This window comes from Bombina bombina, chromosome 3 (assembly GCF_027579735.1).
Source record: "Bombina bombina isolate aBomBom1 chromosome 3, aBomBom1.pri, whole genome shotgun sequence".
NCBI classification, from domain to species: domain Eukaryota; kingdom Metazoa; phylum Chordata; class Amphibia; order Anura; family Bombinatoridae; genus Bombina; species Bombina bombina.
In genome coordinates, this window is record NC_069501.1 from 624,961,172 (window position 1) to 624,986,237 (window position 25,066).

Consider the following 25,066-nt stretch of genomic DNA (forward strand, 5'->3'; position numbering starts at 1 on the left):
TATTTTCCTAGTAAGCCTCACATATATATATGATACTGTTATTGTAATGGTGGATGTACAGATTTGTGATGTGCATAGGGACAAGGCTCTCTTTTTAGCTGGTTATGGACACACCTTGTTACATGCTTGTCTTTCTGTCTATAACTAAAAGCTGCAAGTATCCACTAGCAATGTTCAAGTTTATAGTTAGCTCTCTATAGATAGCCCATATTTCCTAAATATTGTGAAGTTATCTCTTTTCCTTTGGGCCTTCAGTTTGCTGGATAATCTGAGGATGCTCTTCTCCCCCACAATCTTTACTCCAGCTAGATAGCTTATCTCTTTTTTACACACAGTAGTCCTATTCCCTATTAGTAAGCAGGGTATATTGTTTGAGGATGATAGGGTCCATTTATAGATGCTGTTGGGCTGTGTCTACTGGGAAAGCACGGTCCAGCATATGTTTTTCAAAAGCCCTGAGATCCTACTCCATTCCATTTTACATCGCCCTGTAGTTTATATTCTTAAGACAAATTATCTGGCTCCGCCCCCCCTTCCCTTCCCCTCTCCCTTATCCCCCCATTATGAGCGGCTCTTGCCCGCTGCATCCCTCATCCCCCTATATACGCAGGCCTATGGGAGGCCTGATAAATGCCAGCTCCCTTCCTCTCACTATTTTCAGCGTATAGAATACCCCTTATTTGAGAGTAGGGACAACTAGTTACCTGTATTATAAAACTGAGACTTCATTACTATATGCCCCAGTCACAATTGTTTTGATCTCACTGTGCGAATTCTGTATTTAAGGTCATAAAGTCGGTGCTATAATTTACGTCAAATGTTATCCCTCTGTTCTCAACCTTGATACCTTTCATATCTTTGACTCCTATTATTATATAAATATTGAAACTCTATTATCTAGATAATATTTTAACAAATCCTATATTAGCACATCAATGTCTTAATTCTTATGTACCTTTCATATGTGATTAGTAACAGTTATTTTTCTTTTTGTATTTGTCTTGTGCTGGGACTCACTCCCTTTTCTGTTACTTTTATCTATTGTCTCAATAAAAAATTATTTAAAAAAAAAAAGTTTTATTTACAAGCTACGAAGGATTTTCGTCAAACATCTGCTTTGTTTGTAGTCTACTCTGGACAGAGGAGAGGCCAAAAGGCTTCGGCAACTTCTCTTTCTTTTTGGCTGAGAAGCATAATCCGCTTAGCTTATGAGACTGCTGGCCAGCAGCCTCCTGAAAGAATTACAGCTCATTCCACTAGAGCGGTGGCTTCCATATGGGCTTTTAAAAGTGAGGCTTCTGTTGAACAGATTTGTAAGGCGGCAACTTGGTCTTCGCTTCATACTTTTTCTAAATTCTACATATTCTTTGCTTTTGCTTCTTCGAAGGCTATTTTTGGGAGAAAGGTCTTACAGGCAGTGGTGCCTTCCGTTTAAGTTCCTGCCTTGTCCCTCCCTTCATCCGTGTCCTAAAGCTTTGGTATTGGTATCCCACAAGTAATGGATGAACCCGTGGACTGGATACACCTTACAAGAGAAAACAAAATTTATGCTTACCTGATAAATTTCTTTCTCTTGTGGTGTATCCAGTCCACGGCCCGCCCTGTCATTTTAAGGCAGGTGTTTTTTATTTTTAAACTACAGTCACCACTGCACCCTATAGTTTCTCCTTTTTTCTTGCTTGTCTTCGGTCGAATGACTGGGGGTAGCAGTTAGGGGAGGAGCTATATAGACAGCTCTGCTGTGGGTGTCCTCTTTGCAACTTCCTGTTGGGAAGGAGAATATCCCACAAGTAATGGATGAACCCGTAGACTGGATACACCACAAGAGAAATAAATTTATCAGGTAAGCATAAATTTTGTTTTTCCAGTGATCGTACGCTTGCTGAATGCTTAAATATTTTAGAATATGAAGTTTAATTACGTGCAGTAAATAAGGTACTATTTGTGTTTTTATTTTATTAGAATAAGTGGGGGCTTTTTGGTTACTGGTGCATGCTTTGAGGGTTCTATAACGTCCCAGCAACTAAAGGCATTCCTTAAAGAAACACTTTTCCGGATTTGGGCCACATTGGAGCGTGGTACTTGGAGTTTCAGGGAGATTGCATTCCATTTGCTGGCATCAGGGAGCCACTATTACAATCAGGGAGACTCCCTGAACTTCAGGGAGAGTTGGGATGTCTGGGATTCTGTTTTTGTATGGAAAGCAAATGTGGATCAGTATTTGTACATATTAGACATAAATCCAGATTCACTTGCATAAAAACAGGTTTGATAGCTCACAATATAGTTTTGTTGTATGAAACATGCATGGATCTCAGTCTCCCTGTGTCCCTTTGACTTAAAGGGACAGTAAACCTCAAAAATAATGTTATATAATTCTGCACATAGTGCAGAATTATATAACATTATATTAGCCTTATCTTTATAAAACCTAATATTCCTTTTTATTTTTTTAAAACTATGACAGTTTTTCAGAGCCGCTCTGTGCTCTTCTGAGCGGGTCTGTTTTTTTCACACAGAGCATCAGGCCAGCTGTATAGTCACAGCCCGGCCTGACCGCACCATTATACACAGCGCAGCTCGCTCCTGCTTTGTCTGACATCAATCAAAAGGAATATTAGGTTTTATAAAGATAAGGCTAATATAATGTTGTATAATTCTGCACTATGTACAGAATTATATAACATTATTTTTGAAGTTTACTGACACTTTAACTACCTCTCATCCCATTTCAATCTACATCTATCCTGCCTTTTCCTTCCTAAATTGAATACACAAAGTCAAGAAAGAGCGAGATTTCTATAAAGTAAATAGCATGCCTATTTTACCATAAATTAGAGCTTCAGTGAGAGGTTTTGCAGATATGAGAAAACAACAATATGAGGGAAACACTTCTAAGACTCAATATAAGCTACACCTAAAAATTACAACCTTCCTCAAGATGTAAATAATAATAATGAAAAACAGACAATAAGGTGAGCGCTAAATTAATAGCAAATTGAGAAAATAAAATATGTGATAATGTATAAAAAAAAAATGTATGATACCTAATATATAAGGTGAGCACTAAATGAGATAGTATAAAATGTAATAATTTATAACTGTTATACTATATAAAGGACTAAAAGAGACCTAAAGCTCCGTTTAAAAATGTAAACACTTTAATACGTAGGTGAGTAAATTCATATAAACATTAAAAACACTAAACCTTGCAAGGTATTAGCTAACAACTAAAATGGCATTGAGTGAAATGCAATATGTCAGGAACAATATTTTAAGAACAATATGTGCAAACAATTAAAATAACAATATCTAAAAAAAATCTATAAAATTAGAAGTGCATTTCTTGATAGGAGTACAATGCAAGTCTAAAATAATGTATCTTAGAACGGTGATTAAATAACCATGAACGGTACCTTAATAGACTAGGAGCCCAAACAATCCTTTTGCGAGGATGAGCAGTTATATCTTTCAACAATCGCTAATGAAAGAACAAGGATTAAAAAGTGTTGATTATGATGATTTTGTAGGTTAGGTGGAGAACGTAGATCGTGTAATTCACTCCAGAGTGTGTCGTAGGAGGAAAGAGTGACAGCGGAGTCAGCTCACAATCCAAATATTGGGATTGGTGGATTACTATAAGCAATAGCTTCAACAGACACCGTCTGTAATTGAGTGCTGCAATCCCAACAGACAGTGTCTGTGTGTGTGTTTTGATATTCCAGAAAGATAGCGTTTGATTGATAGTTTCCCCACAGGTGATGAAGCAATGCAGAGGCTGTAGTGACTTCTTACAGACAACGTCTGTGTAAAACAATGGATTTCCTGACAGACAATGTCTGTTCTAAGTTCAAGTAAAACAATGGATTTCCTGACAGACAGTGTCTGTTCTAAGTTCAAGTAAACTGCGAGATCCTGCCAATCACTAAATTAAAAGTAATTTGCATGGGGGGAACTTCCGGGAGGCGGCCATGACAGGTCGCTCATTTTCACTTCACTCCAACATCTCAGAAATTTTCGATTGACACAATAATTTTGAGAGCTCATCTGTCAACTCCAAGATCATATTTACATTTTATCAAAGATCCTGCATCAGATGAACTCATTACTTTTGAGATTAATGAGATTTTGAGCACCCGGAGCACATTCTAAGGCTGAGGCCTTTACCTTACCCCCCGGCGAGGCACATTTGGGCCTTGCCGTTAAGCAGCATGCAGTGCTGATTCCAAAGTACTCGAAGTGTACTGCACAATATACCTTGAGGGGATCCCACATCTTTACCTACCAGATGGAGTCAAATGAAACCCTGTCATATCAACAAATTAAGGATATTCTAGATGTACATTTCTTGCGTCTTGGGAGTGCTTTAGCTACAGCTTGGGGAAAAGACAACGGCTTAAATCCGCAGCCTAGCACTAGCGCCGACAGCTGAGTGCACACAGTACTGGAACCCTTAACCAAATGCAAAGATGCATTCGTGATACAGTGAGCTGAGGTCCTATCTGGGGACAAGTGGCGTATCAAATATACAACTGTAACAACTCGGCACAAGCATCTGGAGGAGTACGTGGGGATAACCTCTACTATGCCTTCCCAATTACCTGCTGTCCCGATAGCTTTGGAGCGCAATGGTCTAAGCGATTGCACAGATTGGCCCACCGCTACACAATCAGCTGCTGTGACCCTACAAGCGATAAATTGACTCTGGAAGGTATAATGTGTGCACCCGTTGTGGTTGCAATCCCGGCCCTACTTCCACCCCACTCCGGATTTAGCCTCTTGGACTACACCAGCTTGCAACACTAAAGGCAGCACCTTGGACTTGTGTCTAACAAAACAGGTGTGGGCTAGATACTAATGCACAGATGAACAGGGGTATTGAGCAATTGCTCTATGCAGGCATCTCCACACATGGACAATCAGACTTTCATGGTCTTAAATGGGACGTTATTGAGAAATACTGTTCACTTAAAAAGTTCTCTATACCGTAAGGTTTTGTGTTTATTTCACTTGTCCCTGTTTGAATTTTTTTGTTCATAATCTTGATATCGTCAGTATACCTACTAGTTAGAGATCTATCAATGCCGTTAGATCAGATTGTTGCAGACATTTTTCTTATATGCAGATATTTGGCGGTTACTGTATTACACGTTGCTTGTCTAATATATAATTACAGGATAAACAAATATATTTATAACGTTTTTGATGCATAGCTCATAGTTAAATATTTTATATTTTAATGTTTATAACGATTTTGTGCTACCAGTTTGAGTCCTTATAAAGTACTTAGAGCAACAAACTGAAGATGACTATCTTACAATGACCTGCTGGTTATAGTAATAGAAGCTGAATGTGTATTTAATATGCTCTCTGCAGGTCAAATATAGCAATGTACCCATGCTGGGATAAACTTTATATAGGTATTTATATAGCATTTGCTGGATTGAGATTTGAAGGGAAAAATAAAGTAGTGAACCGGGGATATCTGGTATAAATATAACTAAATGCAGAAATTTAACCCTTTTCTATATATATTTGCAGGTCAAATATATTTACTCTCTTTTACCTTGGAGTAACAATTTTGCCAATGCTTTTTCTTATTCTAGTTTCCTGAGTTGCATCTGAAAGCACCCATTTCTTTTCTCCTATTAGCCTGTCCTGGGTCTCGCTGTCTGCGGCAGAGATGGCGAGATCCTATATGTGTCTAGAAGCTAGCAGATGTATCATACCTATATTTATATATATTTAATAGTTGTCTTAATAATTATACTTACCATGAAGCCTCAACTTAGCTTAATAATAGGGTAAGCATATAGTGTGAAGTATCTTTTCCCTATGTCCCCGCCAGATACTCCTAACAATAAATTGTGAATTACTTTATTGGCCAAAGCATTTTCCTTAAAATTCTATAGCTCACAATAAATAGGTGCATGTCCTTTATGCTCTTTTAATTAGCACTTTATAACCATAACCCTGTACGCCTTGTGACACATGTTCAAACTTATAACTCTATGTAGCTTACTCATGTCCTTATATTCTAGACTCCTATGGTAAATACACTCCATTGAAAAGAAATCTCATTTTTCCCCTAACAAACCTATAGTGCAATAAAACTAAAATCTGAGGTTTTCATAATGAGGTCCATAAGAGGCCTCTTACCTTTGGGGTAACCTTCCGCTATAGCTGTTTAATATTTTTTGTTATGAGGTCCAAGAGTGGCCTTTTAGATAAATAAGAAGGTTCAAAACTTTTATTGGCATTTTCTTGAACGGTTGTTTTACCTTTTTTATTCTTGCAGAAGGTGAATATGTTTTACGCTTTGCTTAGTGCAACTGAGATCACGTGTAATGTCTATCAATCTATAACCTACACATTGTAACCTGTCATAAGCAAATTTAGATTTCTATTGTATACTGCTGCAATTTTGTGTTTTTATGCCAAATTACTACCTCAATAAAAATTATAAAAAAAAAAAAAAAAAAGTGATTTGCGCCAAGGACTCCTAAATGCAGTGTTATTTAAAAGTTCCAAACAAATGTCAAAGTAACAGTGAACTCTCCAGGTTTTGCACATCAATCTTTGCATGAAAATTATTCATTTTAAATAGGACTTCTGATAGGTTGCTGGTTGACTGTGTGTCAACGTCTATGTCTTGATACATAGTTTTATCTTCGTTAACATCAGTGTTTCTCAGATTTATTTAGCCAAGGGCTTTGCTGTTGATTCACAACATATTCTCTTTCCTCTAATTCATTTAGATGCACATGTATCAGTGTTGCCTTTTCCTGGACTCAAGCTTCCTGTGTCATAGACTTCTTCTTTATAATTTGTGTTTTCTTTGTGTAAGAATTATATGGTGCTTTTTTCAAAAACCTCCCCTTTTCTTTCCCTATATCTGTGATGTCCTGGCCATTGATTTTATAGCTCATTGACATTTCTTTACTCATGATAGCATATAGAGTTAGGGCTTGCATACCAGAAGAGAACATCATGAATTGCTTCCTATAAAATTGAGATTGTAATAAACATCTCTGGACACTGCTATGCCATAACTACAGGCCTTGGCTTGTGTGGTTCCAAGCTAGTAATTTTTGCTAGTCTCTTTGACCCCAGTGATTTCTGATATACTATACATAAGTTTGTGGTCATGATAGCTGATGACTCTTTACATAAGATATTTTGTTTGAGCCATCTTCTTTTTCTTCCTCATAAAAGCTATTGCTGTCTGAGTCTGACAACTCACCATCCCCTGGATAGGAGGTTCAGCCAAACTGTCCTTGAAATAACTGCCAGAAAAGGCTGCTCTGTTTGTAAGACTCTTTAAAGCTCCCCTGCACCTTTTCCAGTCTTCCCTTTATTCTTTTTTTGATTGCATTCAACTATGCACACGCTGTCAGAGATTTTAAAATTATATATAAAAAGTTTGCTTACCAGATTTTTTACTCCAGCTGAATCAATCCTCTTTCTCTTGGCAAGAGTAAGCAGAGTCAACAACTACTTCTCCAAATGATATTTATTTTATCTGTTCTAAGTGCCAGAAACTATAATATGACAAACTTTTCTGCCTGTGTTTTTCTTTGCAATGGCTCAAAATCTAAGAAAAAAAAAACACATTGATACCTAGATTCCCAAAGTCACAGGTAGCAGTGTGAACAGTGCAATTTTATGTGCTGCTCGGTATTGTGATATCAAACAAATTTCAACCAATCATAAACCCCTTAGGAAATTCCTGCAAGATCTTTCTTTCACGTTTACAAAAAAAGAATCCATGCCGAACTGAACTATGCTTCTATGAGAAAGTTAAGTAGGAATGTAGATAAGAGTATATCAATGGATGTGATATTCTTGCATTTTGTAAAGGCTTTTGATACAAAGCCACATGATAGACTATTCTACAAAATGAAGTGAACAGCTGATGATATAAGTGCACAAATAAACAACTGGTTGAAAGACGGGATTAGATTTGTAGTATATGGATCATATCACATTTTATAAAAAATAAGTGGGTTTCCTCAAGGATCAGTAATAGACCTAGTACTTTTTTTTTACGGTTTTGAAAGGACCTACAGAATGGACTAAACTGCAACATCTCTGCAGATGATTACACTAATTGGGCAAGGTAATTAGGGTTGCCAATTTTTCCTAAAAAAAATACCGGTGTTCTGTTGAGAACTCCAATTCGTCAAAAACTCCAATCTAGAAGTCACTTCCGGTGACTCTTATTTTAATATCGGTTTTGCCTCTGTCTGGGGGGCCACCGCAGACCCTTTGGCATACACCCCAAGTAAACCTTGGGGAATGAGGTTTACAAGGGGGGCTTCGCCCCCTTTGAACCCCCCAGGCGGTGGCAAAATAGATAGTGAAGATAGGCCCTGTAAATCGCCTATCTGATTGGTTGTGAATCCTGTCACTCACTGGATACGGACCAATCAGATGTATGAAAATACCTGAAGTGACGTCAGATTGGAGTTCTCGACAGAACACCGGCCATGGGTGAGGGTGGAGCCACAAAGGAGCGGAGTCACGAAAGGGCAGAGCCAAAAAAAGAGGCAAATTTACTCAATGTTGCATGCTCTTACGAGATTGAGCTTCAGGCTCCAATGTTGTGTGCAAAAAAGCATGATAGTTTCCCTCGGCTACTGCATAGTCAAAACACATTGAAACCTCAGCTCACAAACTGCAATGAGGGGGATGCCGCCGGTGAAATATGTAGTGTCATACTTACATAGCCACCAACCACTGGCTATGCCCTGCTGAGGATCAACTTGGCAGTGTGCCCCTTTGCAGAAACACAGAATTTGCATGGGATAGTTGTACAAAATAAAATACCCCAATGAATTAAACAGCTTACTACTAAATTAACTCCTCTTTAATGTATACTCATACTAAGTGAAACATAATAACCTGTTTAAAAAAAATGGTCCTTACAGAGAAGAGAAGAAAGTACGGTACCTAATTACCCTCACAAGGAAAGTAATATGACCTAAATGCCTCTTCATGCATGAGTATGCTGTCAGAGACAGTGATGATATTCCATTGACCATTGTACAAACATCATCTTTGTGTGACTAAACATATTGTGTGCTGAAGAGGGCTGTATTGTGCTGCAGTAAACTGTACTCACATCTCCTACTCTGTGGAACACAGGGGGTTATGGTTAAAGACCACAGGTATAGTGACTCGGCTGTTATACCCATCGCACTTACTGTTCATCTTGACATCCCACGGTGAGTCCCTCTTACTCAGTTATGGCGATAAGAAGGGAGCTGTCAGGGCGCCATATTGTATCCCCATCTCCTAGGCAATGGCACCCGCCCGAACTCTGACAAGACCCCTCCCATGTGCATGAACAAGTCAATCACTAAGAGACTGCGAGGTTAGTCACTGAGGCAAGTCTTTCCCCCAGCATAATAACGTCACCAAGTCAAACCCATTACAGACACCATGTGGTATGCTAAAATAAAGTGGGTTTAAGACAGCTTGTGATCCGTAGTAGTAGTAGTAGTAGTAAAGGAGCAACATGTATGGATTCAGAGTTCAAACACTAATTTTTTGACCACATAGCCGCCCTTGCACCTTACAGTGAGGAAACATTAGTTATAATTTTTTTTTTTTTTTTTTTAAAACGGCTTTTGCATTGCCGGTATTTTACTAATACCGGCACCGGCTCCTAATTGCCGATTACCGGCTGTGCCGGTAAAATACTGGCTGGGTGGCAACCCCAAAGGTAATAAAGTCAGAGCATGATACAGTTGCTCTACAAGGAATTTTTTGCAAAAAAATAGTAGAATAGCAAATTAAAATTGACTAAGGATAAACGAATATCGTTTTCTCAGGGCCGATACCGATATCGATTATTGACCGCCTTTCAGGCCGATAACAGGGGCCAATATTCTGTACATTTAAAGTTTTGAAAAATCAACACAATTTTTACACAAATCTGGTATAAACTGAACATGCTTATTACAATTTTAAGCATTAAAAGTAAACAACTGGGAAAAATAAAGTGCTTGAAAACTAACTTATTAAATGGCTTCTCAAAACATAGAAAAATTGCATAAATCCCTTTTAAACAGCACATTGATATACAATTAAATTTAAGTCACTACACGATGTCAAGGTATTTGAAATATTATTAGATGATATACACAGGTATACTTATTATTATTTAATAGTGATGTGGCTGTGTACATCAAATAATTCATTTAATTTCTAAAAACTTCAAATGGCACTGTGTGAAATTTAGCCCCACTGCTTTTGATTACACAGGATGAATCATAAAAGTCACTTCAAAACATTATTTACCCCATACAGTGAATAAAGACGAAATGTCTGGGATCTTGCTTTTAGGCTTAATGAGATTCGTAGGGAAAACCAGTTGTAGCTGAAGAAATTATTTATGTCACATAAGTGTGAATTGCCCCTGTGGAGTTTCCCATATGCAGAGCCCAGACAAATTGGCATTTAAAGTCTCTGTATTTTTAAGCATAGGAATGGATATTTAGTGGACCTAAAAAGCAATGACTAATAGTAACATTTTAGATAAATGCTGCAAATAGATATATACTTAAAAAGTCATATAACTGATTTGTCTGTAACTTTCAAAAATACTCAGGTAACACCTATATGTATATAGGGTTGCCACCCAGCCGGTATTTTACCGACATGGCCGATATTTTTAAGGTTCATGTCAATGTAGAAAATAAATAATAAATATTGAAAGAAAGCACCTGTCAAAGGGAAAGGTCTTCAGAGTGAGATTAATACTAGTTATAAACAAATGAGCATTTAAAATCAGTCCAAGCTGTTTTAGTTTTTGAGTTATGCTGTTTAATTATTTATTAAAATTTATGTTAATGAGCATAGCCGGTATATTTTATATATATATATATATATATATATATATATATATATATATATATATATATATATATATATATATATATATATATATATATATATTCATCTGGGAGATAATATATTAAATAAATATTAGCTGTGTTGAAAAATAAATACATTGATATATACAAATACTGACCCATTGAATTAAAGATAAACAAATTTTTCTCTGTTTTCCAGAAATCTAGTGAAAATTACAGGAGGAAGACTCACTAAGCAAAAGCACATGGCATATAGCTAGTACACGTGTGGTTGTCCCAATGGGAGGTGTACTGAATATGAGATATGCTGTGTTTATATATAAATGTGGGGAAATGACCTGGTGACATTTTGAATGGATTTTGGGATAGTAGTAATATAATGTTAAAAACATAATGTGTTTGGTATTGGGGTAATCAGAAAATTGACATGATGCTATCCTGTCTGAAATTCAGGTTGTAAGTGATTAATGCAATGTTATAGTATTGTTAAATAATCATTATATAGGGAGATATTTGGATTAACAGTAAATGAATGTTAGGACTGTATTGCGGTTTGTTTGTCATGCTGCCCCCAGTGTTGCGATGCGAGAATTACAGCCAAAAGATTTGGTTGTTAACAAAGATGCATTTCCCTAGCAACCATGCTATCCCAAAATGAACCAATGAGAAGGGACAAGCTACCGTGGGCGTAACCAAAAAAGATTTCCAATGATTATATACAGGAAAGCTAAATGCAAGAGAACACAGTTTTGGTGTGATTTGCTTAGACTGGTGATTGATAACTGGCGGCCATACTTTTGAACACAATCACTTAAAGGGCCATTAAACCCAAAACATTTCTTTCACGATTCAGATATAGAATACATTTTTAAACGACATTCCAACTTACTTCAATTATCTTATTTGCTGCAATCTTTGTATATACTTTGTTAAATAAATAGCAATGCACATTGGTGAGCCAATCACATGAGGACTATATGTGCAGCCACCAATCAGAAGCTACTGCGCCTATCTAGATATGCTTTTCAGGAAAGAATATCAAGAGAATGAAGCAAATTAGAAAGTTGTTTAAAATGGTATTCTCTATCTGAATCATGAAAGAAAAAAATGTGGGTTCAATGTCCCTTTAAGCAAGGAGCTGAAACTAATTGATCTATGCAAAATAACTTTTCTTCAAATGAGGTGATCTGAAAATATTTGGAAAGGACTGAACTACAAATTGGCTCAAACTGGTGATGTATGATTGTTCTAATTTTGATATTTAAATCAAAAGTATTTGGTAAAAGTATAAAAAGGCTGTTAAATATAGGTAAATATCTAAAATAAAATATATACATAGTCGCTGCAGTTAAATTACAACAGATAGATTTAAAGAGCATATTTATATTTTAGAATTATATTCATAGTCCTGAATAGTTTTAAGCTTGCCTTTTGTATGCTAAATATTTAAAATAAACATCCTTTATTGCTGTAGGTAGCAGACTTAAAGGAATAAATTGTATTTTAACCTTGTATTTCATAGTCTGTGTATTTTAAACTAATCCTTAGTGCTAAGTAATTTATCTTTGCAAATATAGATATATATCTTCGAATTTGTCTTAACTGTAGGTAACTAAGAATTAAATTCAGCTTAGATAAATTGGCATAGAGTTTGGTTGTTGGCACAAATAATATATACAATTTCTGATGTTTTAAATTGGAATTATATAGGATAAATTGTGGCTAAATAGCGGATTGTATTGCTTGAATGTTAGTAGCTAATATCTTGTGGTCTCAGTGTGATATTTTAATGCAATTCAATTGTGAATAAGGTTAGTTATAAAGTTAGAATTTGGTTTGCTTGGTAAAGAATATAGCATATTATAATAATTTAAACACTGTATAGTTTGACTCATATTCTGGTCCCTACAAATATATTTTAATGCGTTTATAAATATTAACTAATAAAAATAATTCAGGAATCTTATATTAATTTTATGGTTTTTGGTATATGCATTTTATTGGGGTTTAGATTAAAGAAAAATTATTAAATATATTGCGTTATAACCCAGCCACATACTGACAACGATTTCTTCAGCACTACCAGTTAAGTAGAAAAACATTATAGTGCAGAAAGCATAACATTTCAGCATGTTCCCCTGTTAAACGGCTTCTGTTTTATTCATATATTGCTGCCACTTCACTAAAAACACGCTCACTTGGTACACTTTACAGATTCTGAGGAGTGGACTATAAATTTCTTTATTATGTCTCTTATGGGCAGTTTTATACATGTGTAACAGCGCCACCTAATGTTCAGAGCATTGTTATCCACTGCTAGAGAATAAACTAATCGGTAAGATTGATCATAAAAATAGTTGTCAAAGAATCTCATTATCAATTAGGTGGTCAGAGATTAGTTGGTTAATTGCACAGCACCAGCTGCTTCAATCCGATGAACTCCTGCACATGGTATTGTGCAAACATTTTTATTTATTTTTTTTCTAACCGATTAATCGGATGATTATTGTCCGATTAATCGGATAGAAAAAAAAGATTAAAAAAATAAATAAATTCAATTTTTTTTGCACAATCTTAGTTGCAGTAGATCAGATTAAAGCAGCTGGTGTTGTGCGACTGACCAACTAATCGCTGACCACCTAATTGATAATGAGATTTGTTGACAACTATTTTTATGATCAAACTTACTGATTAGTTTTTGCAGCCCTAAATGTCAACAACAACAAACCTTGAGTAGAAAGCTATGCAGTATAGGAGACTAGTATCAATTTGATACTAGTCTCCTATACTGCATAGCTTTCTACTCAAGGTTTGTTGTTGTTGTCGACATTTAAAGGGACAGTCTACCATAGAATTGTTATTGTTTTAAAAGATAGATAATCCCTTTCCTTTATTACCCATTCCCCAGATTTGCATAACCAACACAATTATATTAATATACTTTTTACCTCTGCGATTACCTTGTATCTAAGCCTCTTCTTCCAGCCCCCTGATCACATGACTGTTACTGTTTATTATCTAATGTCTTCCATTTAGCATTGTCTTGTGCTAAATCTTAAATAACCCCCTGTGCCTGAACACAGTGTTATCTATATAGCCCACATGTACTTTCTGTATTTTTGTGTTGAAAAGAGATTTAAAAAGCCTGTGATAAGAGGCAGTACTCAAAGGCTTAGAAATTAGCATATGAGCCTACCTATGTTTAGTTTAAACTAAGAATACCAAGAGAAAAAAAAAAGCAGAATGTGATGATAAAAGTAAATTGGAAAGTTGATTAAAATTAAAAGTCCTATCTGAATAATGAAAGTTTAATTTATACTAGACTGTCCCTTTAATTGATGTGCCTGAACTATCATTTTTTTAATGTTTTTTTTCTATGCCCATGAAAGGGGAAAATATAATATTTAAATTAAAAAAATCGTCAAATATAGCAGCTTTAGTGAAATGTTTTGCAAATGTGTAAAATTTATCAGAATGCAACAAATACTGTTCTATTTGTGACATCAATTAGCAAGCAGATTGATTTTATGTATTGCTGACCCCTATGAGCAAATCAAAAGTAATTTAGCTGTGTGTACTTCAGGGAAACTATGTAGCTTTAAGTGCCACCTAAAGATAACATTATCCATTTCACAAATCATATATGTTTGTTTATGCAAGTCCATCTACAGGCCTGCCATTGGTGGTATGGTAGTTAGTAACTGAGCTCCCAGGAACACCTGGGCTTGGACTCTGTTATCAGTGCTATTTGTTATTATTAGAAGCTATGCTATGTCTAGCTTATGTGATATGGATGATTTGTGTGATGATTTGGGTCACTTAAAACTACATAGTTTCCCTGAAGTACACAGAGCTAAATTTCTTTTGTATTTGCTCCATATTGGTAAGTTTCTGACCGATACCGATATTTTAGAAATTCCAAATATCGGCCCTAATAATCGGCCGCTCCGATATATCGATCTATCCCTAAAATTGACAAATGAAGAATTTTACATTTTGGACCCAAAAATGATCATGTTACCTACTATTTAAATAGGACAAGACTTGGCAAAACTAAGGAAGAATAGAATTTTGCGGTACTTGTGGAGAAACTGAAAGAAGTGCTCAATACAAGGCAGCAATTTCTAAAAAGAAGATATTAGCATAGATAAGAAGAGAGAATGATAGAAAGGAAGAAAATTATAATTCTGCACTTATTTATCCCTAGTAAAAATCCACATTGTATATAGATCACAGTTTGGGGACCAATTATTGAAAAGAACATTGTAAAACTAGATGGGACTCAGGGAACACAAACAAAAATGAGCCAGACTGGGCCTGTTCACTTTAGAAAAAAAAGAAGATGTGCTTGAGAGGGAACATGATTAACTTTATATAAATATAGTCATGGTCCATTTATAAAGCTAGCAGTAGAATATCAAACTGTGAAGCTCTATGCCTTTAGATGTAGTGACTTCCAGTACATATTTTTTTTTTTACTAAAAAGAGAATCCATGGTTAAAAGGGACAGGAAACCCCAAAATTCTCTTTCATGATTTGGAAATAACTTTTCAATTTACTTCTATTAGCAAATTTGCTTCATTCTCTTGTTATCCTTTGCAGAAGGAACAGCATTGCACTACTGGCAGCTAGCTGAACACATCTAGTTAGCCAATCCTAAGAGACATGTGTGCAGGTACCAATCAGCAGCTAGCTACCACTAGTGCAGGATATGTGCATATTCTTTTTCAACAAGAGAATGGAGCACATTTGAAAATTAAAGTGAATTTAAGTATCTTAAAATATATGCAAGTTTAATTTTTTACTTTCCTACCCCTTTAACCCCTTAAAAATCATGACCTACCATATATATCACCTGTCGTTAAGGGTTTTCTTTTTTATAATAGAGTGGGTCCCGCCGCAATCGGCGAGGATGCGCTATTATACCCTCACTTCTTGTCACTGGAAATGGCACAATCCCCATTCCGTACAGCATATGTCACTGGTCTTTAAGGAGTTAATATTGCTGATGTTAATTAAATGTCTATCCTTTTATTAGTTCATTTGGTAATGCTTTTTACTATAAAAACAGTAAGAGATTGATGGATTTACAAACAATACCTTTGCAAATATTGCATACATTTTTGTTAGATTATACTCTCTAATTATAGTGGATAATTCTAAAAATTAAGATTAAATCTGGGATTATAGATAAATCCTACTGAATGACAAATTAATGCAATGCCCCGCAGAGTGTAAAGGGAAGGAAAATAAAATGTTGTTATTTGTAGAAAGAAAAACTGAGACATAAAATCACATAAATATCTGTTACAGGTACTCAATTGCAGGTTCTAGCAGTGAGAATAAGTGGAATCATGGTTGTGTTCTGTAGGACAAATGGATATTTGAAATAAAGTTGAATAAAGGAAATACAACTGGAATTTACAGCTCAGCTCACTGTATGACCAGAACAACTCCACAGAAAAGTAAAATTGGGTTATTCAGAAAACTAACTTCTACTTAAAAAAAAAAAAATCACTGTCATACATTTCGATGCATTCTCTTTTAAATGGACCACACATTTTTAAATTATCATATCCCTTTAACGTTAGCACTCGTGAAAAAGATAGACACTCCCTGCTGTAGATTATAGCAATCATTTGGCTGCCTTTAAACAAAATAAAAAATAAATATGAGGTATATTGTTAGCATAAGACCTTGGCTTATTGTACAGACGAGTGCTAATAATTCCTTCCTATAACGAGGGTCTCAGTATAGATAGAGAACGGGACTACTTCCTATTTGACAGCTCCCTCCATTCATTAGATTCGCAGCTTTCTAACAGCCACGTAATCGAAAACCCCAATATATCGTCTTCATACGAGTCGGGTTCCCGCATACACAACATCCCCAACTACATGACAGTTCATTCAATACCTTAGACAGCTCTCTCGGTGCCTCAGCTCAGTAGCCGGTACACGTGGGTCGCTTTACGTCACGTGACCCTGGTGGTCGCCCGGATTGCGTCAGTTGCTCTCAGTTCGATTAACTCATCGCTCGGCTGTGCAGGTCTTGCTCTGCCTGCGTAATGCGGATTTTCGAGTTCAACGATCTTAAAGATACACGATGGAACTAACGAAGTAATACCGGTAATAATAATGTTACTACCGGATATTAAGCAAAGTCATATGACCCCCGAGCCACGGAATGCCGAGGGAAGGTGAGTGGGCGGGTAGTTTAAACAGTACCTTGTGAAATCAGCACGCACACTGCACGACTTATTTGAAAATACTCACAAACTTTAAAAAAATTTCTGCACCTCCCATCACTAACTTCAGAAAATTCTGCACCTACTTTTACTAACTTCCCCAGACACCGTGCTTAATGCTCTGACAATAATATAACTCTTCTAGAGCATTTTGCATCAACCGAAACTCTGCACAAAACTTTAAAAAATACACAACCTCTGCACTGCGCACTGTCCACAAACAAGAGACATAATCTCTGCCTCGTCCAGGGTGGGTAAAAATACACATTTTTTAATATATATATTTAAATACGATTAAAAAAATGCTTTTTGAGGAAAAATCTAACAATAGTTTATATTTGACATGCATTAGAATCCAAAGTGTATTCATCCTGAAATAAGTATTATATGTAGCATGAGGCTGTATATTCATGACTGTAATGTTTAAAGTGATGGTAAACTTTCCCCTTCTATAAACAGATCTGGAAAGTTAGTGATATTTTAGATTGAGTTTAAATCATCGGTTGTAATAAATATACCCTATAACTTTTTAATGTAGCATTGAAATACCCCGCACTTCGGACGCCTACTTTAGTAGGTTGTTTTTTTTGGAGCTAACGGTTTGACCTCAGGTGAGTTAGTCCTCCCAAATCGAAATGTTAAAACAAATCTTATTCAGTTGGTTACATCTTTATTAGATCAATTGTTTTAGTGAGATGCAGCATTCAAAAATTGGTATTAACAATTATTTGGTGGGGGGCAAACCCATCATTAGCCCCCCCTTAACACAAAATTGGACAAAAAGTTATATCATTTGATATAGATTTGTCAGATCAGGTATCGGTATCTAAAAATAATCTTAAAACATGGGCAGTTTAATTTATTAAACTTTACAAAGACTCTTCTTTTTTAAAAATATTTACCATTTCTTTATGATCAATATACAGCCGCCGTTGCTCTGCCCACATCTCCTTCTGTATTTAGCATATTGATGATGAATCTGGCTTCCTCCTCGTTAGGTGCCCCACAAGCTGGATGCCAAAGGGGGCACGCAACGAATAACGCATAACAAAATGGTAAATATTTAAAATAAAGAAGCGTCTTTGTAAAGTTTTTAATGAATTAAAGTGCCCATGTTTTTAAGATTATTTTTAGATACTGTGCTTTAATTCATTTAACTTTAAAAATCACTTTAAAGTGAATGTAAATTTTGATGCTAAAGTGCCTGGTTTACATTTCACTTGTTTTGTGAAAAAATACTTACCTTTTTAATCTTGAAAGCTGCTCCAGCTTCCTCCGCCCGTCGCAAAGCCTCTTCCTGGGTCTAAAATGAGGAATACGGCTTCCTCCAATCACGGCGTTGAATCAGACACTTATTCCCTCGGGGAAGCTGTTATTGGAGGATGACCCATCCATCATTTCTGTCGTCAGAAATGGCTTGCGACGACCGGGAGAAGCTGGAGCGGCTGTCAAATTTAAAAGGCAAGTATTTTTTCACGAGTAAAATGTAAATTTTGATAAATTAAAGTGCCCTTGTTTTTAATCGAATTTTTAAAAACTGGGCACTTTTGCATCAAAATTTAAATTCACTTTAAAGGACCAGTAAACACAGTAGATTTGCAAAAAAGTTATGTATATTACCACTCCCCTGTACCATGTGATAGCAATCAGCCAATCACAAATGCATATAAGTATAGTCTGTGAATTCTTGCACATGCTCAGTAGGAGCTGGTGACTCAAAAAGTGTAAATATAAGAGACTGGGCACATTTTTTTAATGGAAGTAAATTGGAAAGTTGTTTAAAATTACATGCTGTATCTGAATCGTGAAAATGTAATTTGACCTGAGTTTCCCATTTAAGTTATTTGGTGGACAAACTAACCCATCATCAACCCCCTCCCCCCTTAACAAAAAAATAAAAGAAAGTTGTATAATTTTAAAGATATTTGTTAGATCAGGTGTGATCAATCAGTTGCTTTGTTAGATCTATCATAATTACAGAGCTATTAGGTATTAAATTGGGGGGGGGGGGGGGCTAAAATTTTCAGGTAAAAGAAAAAAATTCAGGCTAATAGATCTTGGTTAGATCAGGTTCGTGTTTATTACATTAAAGGGACACTAAACATTGAAAAAAAGTTATCTTTAATCGCAATATTATTATATTCTAATTATCTTAGTAATGTGCATTGTGTTTCATAATCTTACCGTTCTCGATATATTCTTATTTGAAATTTTATTGCTTCTTCAAACCCACCGCTGGCTATTCATATGCATCCTCCAATCTTTACAGTTAACCTAAGTTATCAAAATGTCTGACTTAGTCAGTTATGCGCATGCGCGATCTTAATCGCTCGCCAGTTATGCGCATGCGCGATCTTAAGCACTCATCACTCACCATGAAACTAGCAGACACTCTGAAGTAAGTGTGCCATCAAAGGTATAATATGCGCGTGCGCGAGTCAACATATCGCAGCACGCATGCGCCTGGTGACGAAATCGTCCATTAATGATATTCCAAAAAACGCAATCGGATTGGCGATAAAGTTTGTAAATGAACGGCCCATAATAGAGCAATAGGTTTAGTGACGTCATACTCAAAATAAAAATTATAATTTTATTCTTTTAGAAACATCGTTTTGCTGTAAAAGTCGGTAACTTATTAGCTATAAACGTTTATGATACGAAATTGATAATCAAATTGTGTTTAAAATGGTAAAGTTTTGGAATCCTTTACATTTAGCCGTCAAAAAGTGGTAACAGTTATTTGGTGGTGGGGCTAACCTGTCATATGCCCCCTTAACAAAAAAATTGGAATAGCTCTTTGTTAGATCAGGTATGATCAGTAAGCTATTTTGTCAGATCTAACATAATTACAGAGATATTGGGTATTAAATTAGTTGGGGTCTAGCCCCCCAAATCAAATTTTCAGACAAAAAGTTATTTAGGCTTACAGATCTGTTAGATTGTGTGTTTTTTAAAGTTAGATCTAACTTTCAAAAGGTGGTATTAAATAATCATATTGTGAGAGATTCTATGTATTCAATATGTGGGTGTCAGCCCCCCATAACAAAAAATAGACAAAAAGTTATATCATTTGATAGACATTTATTAGATCAGGTACGATTAGTCAGCTTTTTGTTAGATCTAACATAATTACAGAAATACATTAGGGGGGGGATAGCCCCACCACTTAACATTTTCAAACAAAAAAATAATTCAGGCTAATATATCTTTGTTAGGTCAGGTTAAATCAAGTGTTTATTCAGTGTTCTCCACAGCTAGTCAATAGCCGTGCGGTAAATCCGGCTTGGCGCCCATGGGAGCCGGATTTACCGCACGGCTATTGGTTAAGAGGTGAAAACGTCACCTCTTAGCCAAATTTTTTTTTTTTTGCCGTGGGCTGCTGTACAAGGTAAAAACGGCGACCGGTTGAATCAAATAAAGGAGCTTTCTACATGAAGTATCTTATACTTCATGAATGAAAGTCCCCTTTATTTGTTTCAATAGTCAATCCTAGCGTTTATTATTTCACTTTCATAATCATATAGTGGGAGCTCTTATGTATTCAAATGCAGTGGCACTCCCCTCATAACAAACAGATGGACAAAGAGTTATATCATTTGATAGATATTTGTTAGATCAGGTATGATCATTCAGTTGTCCTAGCCCCCAGTTAAAAAAGACATTATAGGCTAATGGATTTTTTATTAGATCAAGTGTTTATTATATTGGCTCTAACACACAAAAGCTGGCATTAATAATCATTGTGGGAGCCTCTATGTATACATTATGGGGTACCAACCCACCTCAGCTAGGTTAGCTCTCTAAATAAAAATTTCAAACAAAAAAAAATCGGGTTTATAAACCTCACAGAGGTTTCCAACCAATATTCCCTCTAATTCTGCCCTGTGACTAAAAAACATGTGATGGCCCTCAATAAAAAATAATGTTTAATGTTCTGGCTCACAACTTGCTCCTGTAGACTATTATGTGCCCAGTGTCATAACAAAGATTTCAAAGATCCTTCTTATAACCCTTTCATTGTCACAGATGAGCACAACTTACTGGCAAGCAAGTGGTTAAACACATTTAGCTATTGCTAAGGAGCATAGTTGAATCTCATTACAGACAGACTGTCTAGCTACACATACATGAAACAATGTAACTTTTGCTGACATTCAATCTCTGTAAATTTTACCTCAGGAAAATGTTTTCCATCGTAAAGAAAGCTTGTTCATGTAATTGACTGATGTATTCATAATGCATGTAAAGGGACATGAAACCCATTTTTTTTTTTTCATGATTGGGATAGAGTATGTATTTTAAATACGTTTCTAATTTAATTCTATTATCAATTTGTATTAATTATCTTTGTGTCTTTTCTTGAAAAGCAGGGACCTAATGCTTAGTAGCCGACCCATTTCTGGAGCACTATGGCAGCAGTTTTGCAAGAATGCACAGTATATGGCAGCAGTTTTGTAAGAATGCTATCAATTTGCAAGAGCACTAGATTGCAGCATATGTCCTGACATGTAGCCTACCTAGGTTTTTCTTCAACACAGAATATCATGTGAATGAAGCAAATTTGATAATAGAAGTAAATTGGAAACTTTTTAAAACTTTTTAAAACCCCTTAAAGGGACAGTCAACACCAGAATTTGTGCTGCTTTAAAAGATACATAATCCCTTAATTACCTATTCCCCAGTTTTGCATAACCAACACAGTTATAAAAATACACATTTTACATCTGTAATTACCTTGTATCTAAGCCTCTCCAGACTGCCCCTTTATTTCAGTTCTTTTGACAGACAAGCATTTTAGCCAATCAGTGCTCACTCCTTGGTAAATTCACGTGCATGAGCTCAATGTTATCTATATGAAATACATGAACTAATGCCCTCTAGTGGTGAAAAACTGTAAAAATGCATTTAGATTAGAGGCGGCCTTTAAAGGGACACTTAACACCTGTCTTCTAATAATCCCTTAAACCTACATTTTCTTATTAGTAAAAATAAAATAATCTGTTTCTATTTTATTTGTTCCTCTTACCCCAAACTGTTGAAGGAAATTGCTTTGAAGTACAATGTTGATCCAGTCCTTAATTTCCTATCTAAGCTGCCATGTTGTAATGTGCGTTTCAGGGGCACAGCAGTCACATGCTCATTATGCTGTCACATGACACACACAGCATATTACTTAGAGAATCACATCGCTGCAGCCTCTAAACATACATATTTATGTGTCACTCACATTATAATTGTATTAGCTTTCCCTATCTAACACACATATTATGCAGTATAATTGAAATATAATGCTTTATAAGAACTGTTTATGTTTTTAACGCCCCCCACAGTTTTGCTCTTCAAACTGCCCACAAGTTTTATGCTCTAAGCAAAAGCCGTTTCGGGTGCACGGCTTCAGGGCAGGCACTATTGTCATAAATCATTTGTAAGCTGAAGCTCCGTGAGGGAGAGGGAGGCTCTCAGAGTCAGACACGCTGGATATACTGATATACTCCGTGCAGAGCAGATTTCTGCTTCTTGTGATCTCTCCTGGTTATGTACCAGCTAATGTGATCAGTTAGTAATGATCGTCTGTTTTATTTACCAGTGTGATCTGCTCCTGTCACACCCTCTGATGATCACACACACAGAGTTCTGCTCTAGTGACTGTTTCTTGGCAGAGGGTGTGACAGGAGCAGATCACACTGCTAAATAAAACCAGATGATCATTACTAACTGATCACATTAGCTGGTACATAAGCAGGAGAGGTCATAAAAAGCAAAAATCTTCTGCATGGAGTATATCAGTATATCCAGCATGTCTGAGAGCCTCCCCCTCCCTCTCTCCCTCACGGAGCTTACAAATGATTTACGACAATAGTGCCTGAAGTTCACTGGAAACGACTTTTGCTCAGAGCATAAAACTTGTGGGCAGTTTGAAGAGTAAAACTGTGGGGGGTGTTAAAAACATAAACGGTGCTTATAAAGAATTTTATTTCAATTGTTCTGCATAATATGTGTATTAGATGGAGAAAGCTAATACATTTATACTGTGAGTGACAAAAAAATAAGTATCTTCAGACACTGCAGCTCACACACTGCAAACATATGTGATTCTCTAAGTATGTGCAACAAATAATATGCTGTGTGTGTCATGTGACTGCTGTGCCCCTGTAAGATACGTTACAATATGGCAGCTTACATAGTAGAATCAAGCACTGGATCAACACTGTACTTCAAAACAATCTTTGTCAACAGTTTGGGGTAAGAGGAACAGATAAAATAGACAGCAGTGATTATTTTATTTTTATTAATAAGAAAAAGTAGGTTTTAGCATTTTTCATCAGGTGTTAAATGTCCCTTTAAGGTCTAAGAAATTAGCATAGTAACGTCCTAAATTTTAGCTTTCAACTAAGAATACCAAGTGAACAAAGCAAAATTGGTCATAAAAGTAAATTGGAAAGTTGTTTAAAATCACATGCCCTATTTGAATCATGAAAGTTTTTTTGGACTTGACTGTCCCTTTTAATGAAAGCAATAATGTCTTCTGCACGTTGTGTGTTACAAGGGGTTTTCAGGGCTGTAATAGTGCAGGTGTCGCTGACAGTAGCAAAACTGCACTATTCCTGTGTGCCTCGCGGCCTGAGACCTCCGCTGTTACATTCCTAAATGCACAGACAATATAAAGGGTATATCAGCTGCTCTTTAAGGGTTAAAAAAAAACATTTCAGAGAAATATTTCAATTTGGTTTTGGTGTAATTTACTAGCTTTCTTGCTTGTTTGTGTTACAGACGTCCAAATTTGAGTATTTTTTTTCTGGACGTTTTAATTTTTTTTGTGGTGTATGTGATTTAATGTATTTAAAGTGATAGCACAGTTTACCCTGTTGCTAATTATAGTAATATTTGTCATAGGTTTATTTAATACATCTGTAATTTCTTTCATGTAATTAGCAAGAGTCCATGAGCTAGTGACGTATGGGATATACATTCCTACCACGAGGGGCAAAGTTTCCCAAACCTCAAAATGCCTATAAATACACCCCTCACCACACCCACAAATCAGTTTTACAAACTTTGCCTCCCGTGGAGGTGGTGAAGTAAGTTTGTGCTAGATTCTCTGGATATTAAATTACTTTCTTGGAAAGTGTTGTTCCTTTTGGCCATCTCTTCTGCTAGAAGAGTTTCTGAGTTATCTGCTCTTTCTTGTGAATCTCCTTTTCTGATTTTTCATCAGCATAAGGCGGTGTTGCGGACTTCATTTAAATTTAAATTGATAGCACAGTTTACCCTGTTGCTAATTATAGTAATATTTTTCATAGGTTTATTTAATACATCCTGTAATAGAGTCCATGAGCTAGTGACGTATGGGATATACATTCCTACCACGAGGGGCAAAGTTTCCCAAACCTCAAAATGCCTATAAATACACCCCTCACCACACCCACAAATCAGTTTTACAAACTTTGCCTCCCGTGGAGGTGGTGAAGTAAGTTTGTGCTAGATTCTCTGGATATTAAATTACTTTCTTGGAAAGTGTTGTTCCTTTTGGCCATCACTTCTGCTAGAAGAGTTTCTGAGTTATCTGCTCTTTCTTGTGAATCTCCTTTTCTGATTTTTCATCAGGATAAGGCGGTGTTGCGGACTTCATTTAAATTTTTACCTAAAGTTGTGAATTCTAACAACATTAGTAGAGAAATTGTGGTTCCTTCATTGTGTCCTAATCCTAAAAATTCTAAGGAAAGATCGTTACATTCTTTGGATGTAGTTAGAGCTTTGAAATATTATGTTGAAGCTACTAAAGATTTCCTAAAGACTTCTAGTCTATTTGTTATCTTTTCCGGTTCCAGGAAAGGTCAGAAGGCCTCTGCCATTTCTTTGGCATCTTGGTTAAAGTCTTTGATTCATCATGCTTATGTCGAGTCGGGTAAAACTCCGCCTCAAAGGATTACAGCTC

At 36.0% G+C, this 25,066-nt stretch overlaps 2 protein-coding genes across 5 annotated transcripts in view; one reads left to right on the forward strand and one right to left on the reverse strand.

Moving 5' to 3' along the window:
• Positions 1–22,217, reverse strand: part of YARS1 (tyrosyl-tRNA synthetase 1) — a 203,561-nt gene extending 181,344 nt beyond the window's left edge. Inside the window, exon 1 of one of the 2 annotated variants that reach the window (XM_053707270.1) lies at positions 22,157–22,217. The gene's annotated coding sequence lies outside the window, so the exon portion shown is untranslated. Of the gene's footprint in view, positions 1–16,796; positions 16,932–22,156 lie in introns of those variants that run through there. The other variant, XM_053707269.1, reaches the window with a different exon arrangement.
• Positions 16,915–25,066, forward strand: part of S100PBP (S100P binding protein) — a 172,053-nt gene continuing 163,901 nt past the window's right edge. For 2 of the 3 annotated variants that reach the window (XM_053707274.1, XM_053707276.1), the window contains exon 1: positions 16,915–17,079. The gene's annotated coding sequence lies outside the window, so the exon portion shown is untranslated. Of the gene's footprint in view, positions 17,080–23,336; positions 23,374–25,066 lie in introns of those variants that run through there. The other variant, XM_053707275.1, reaches the window with a different exon arrangement.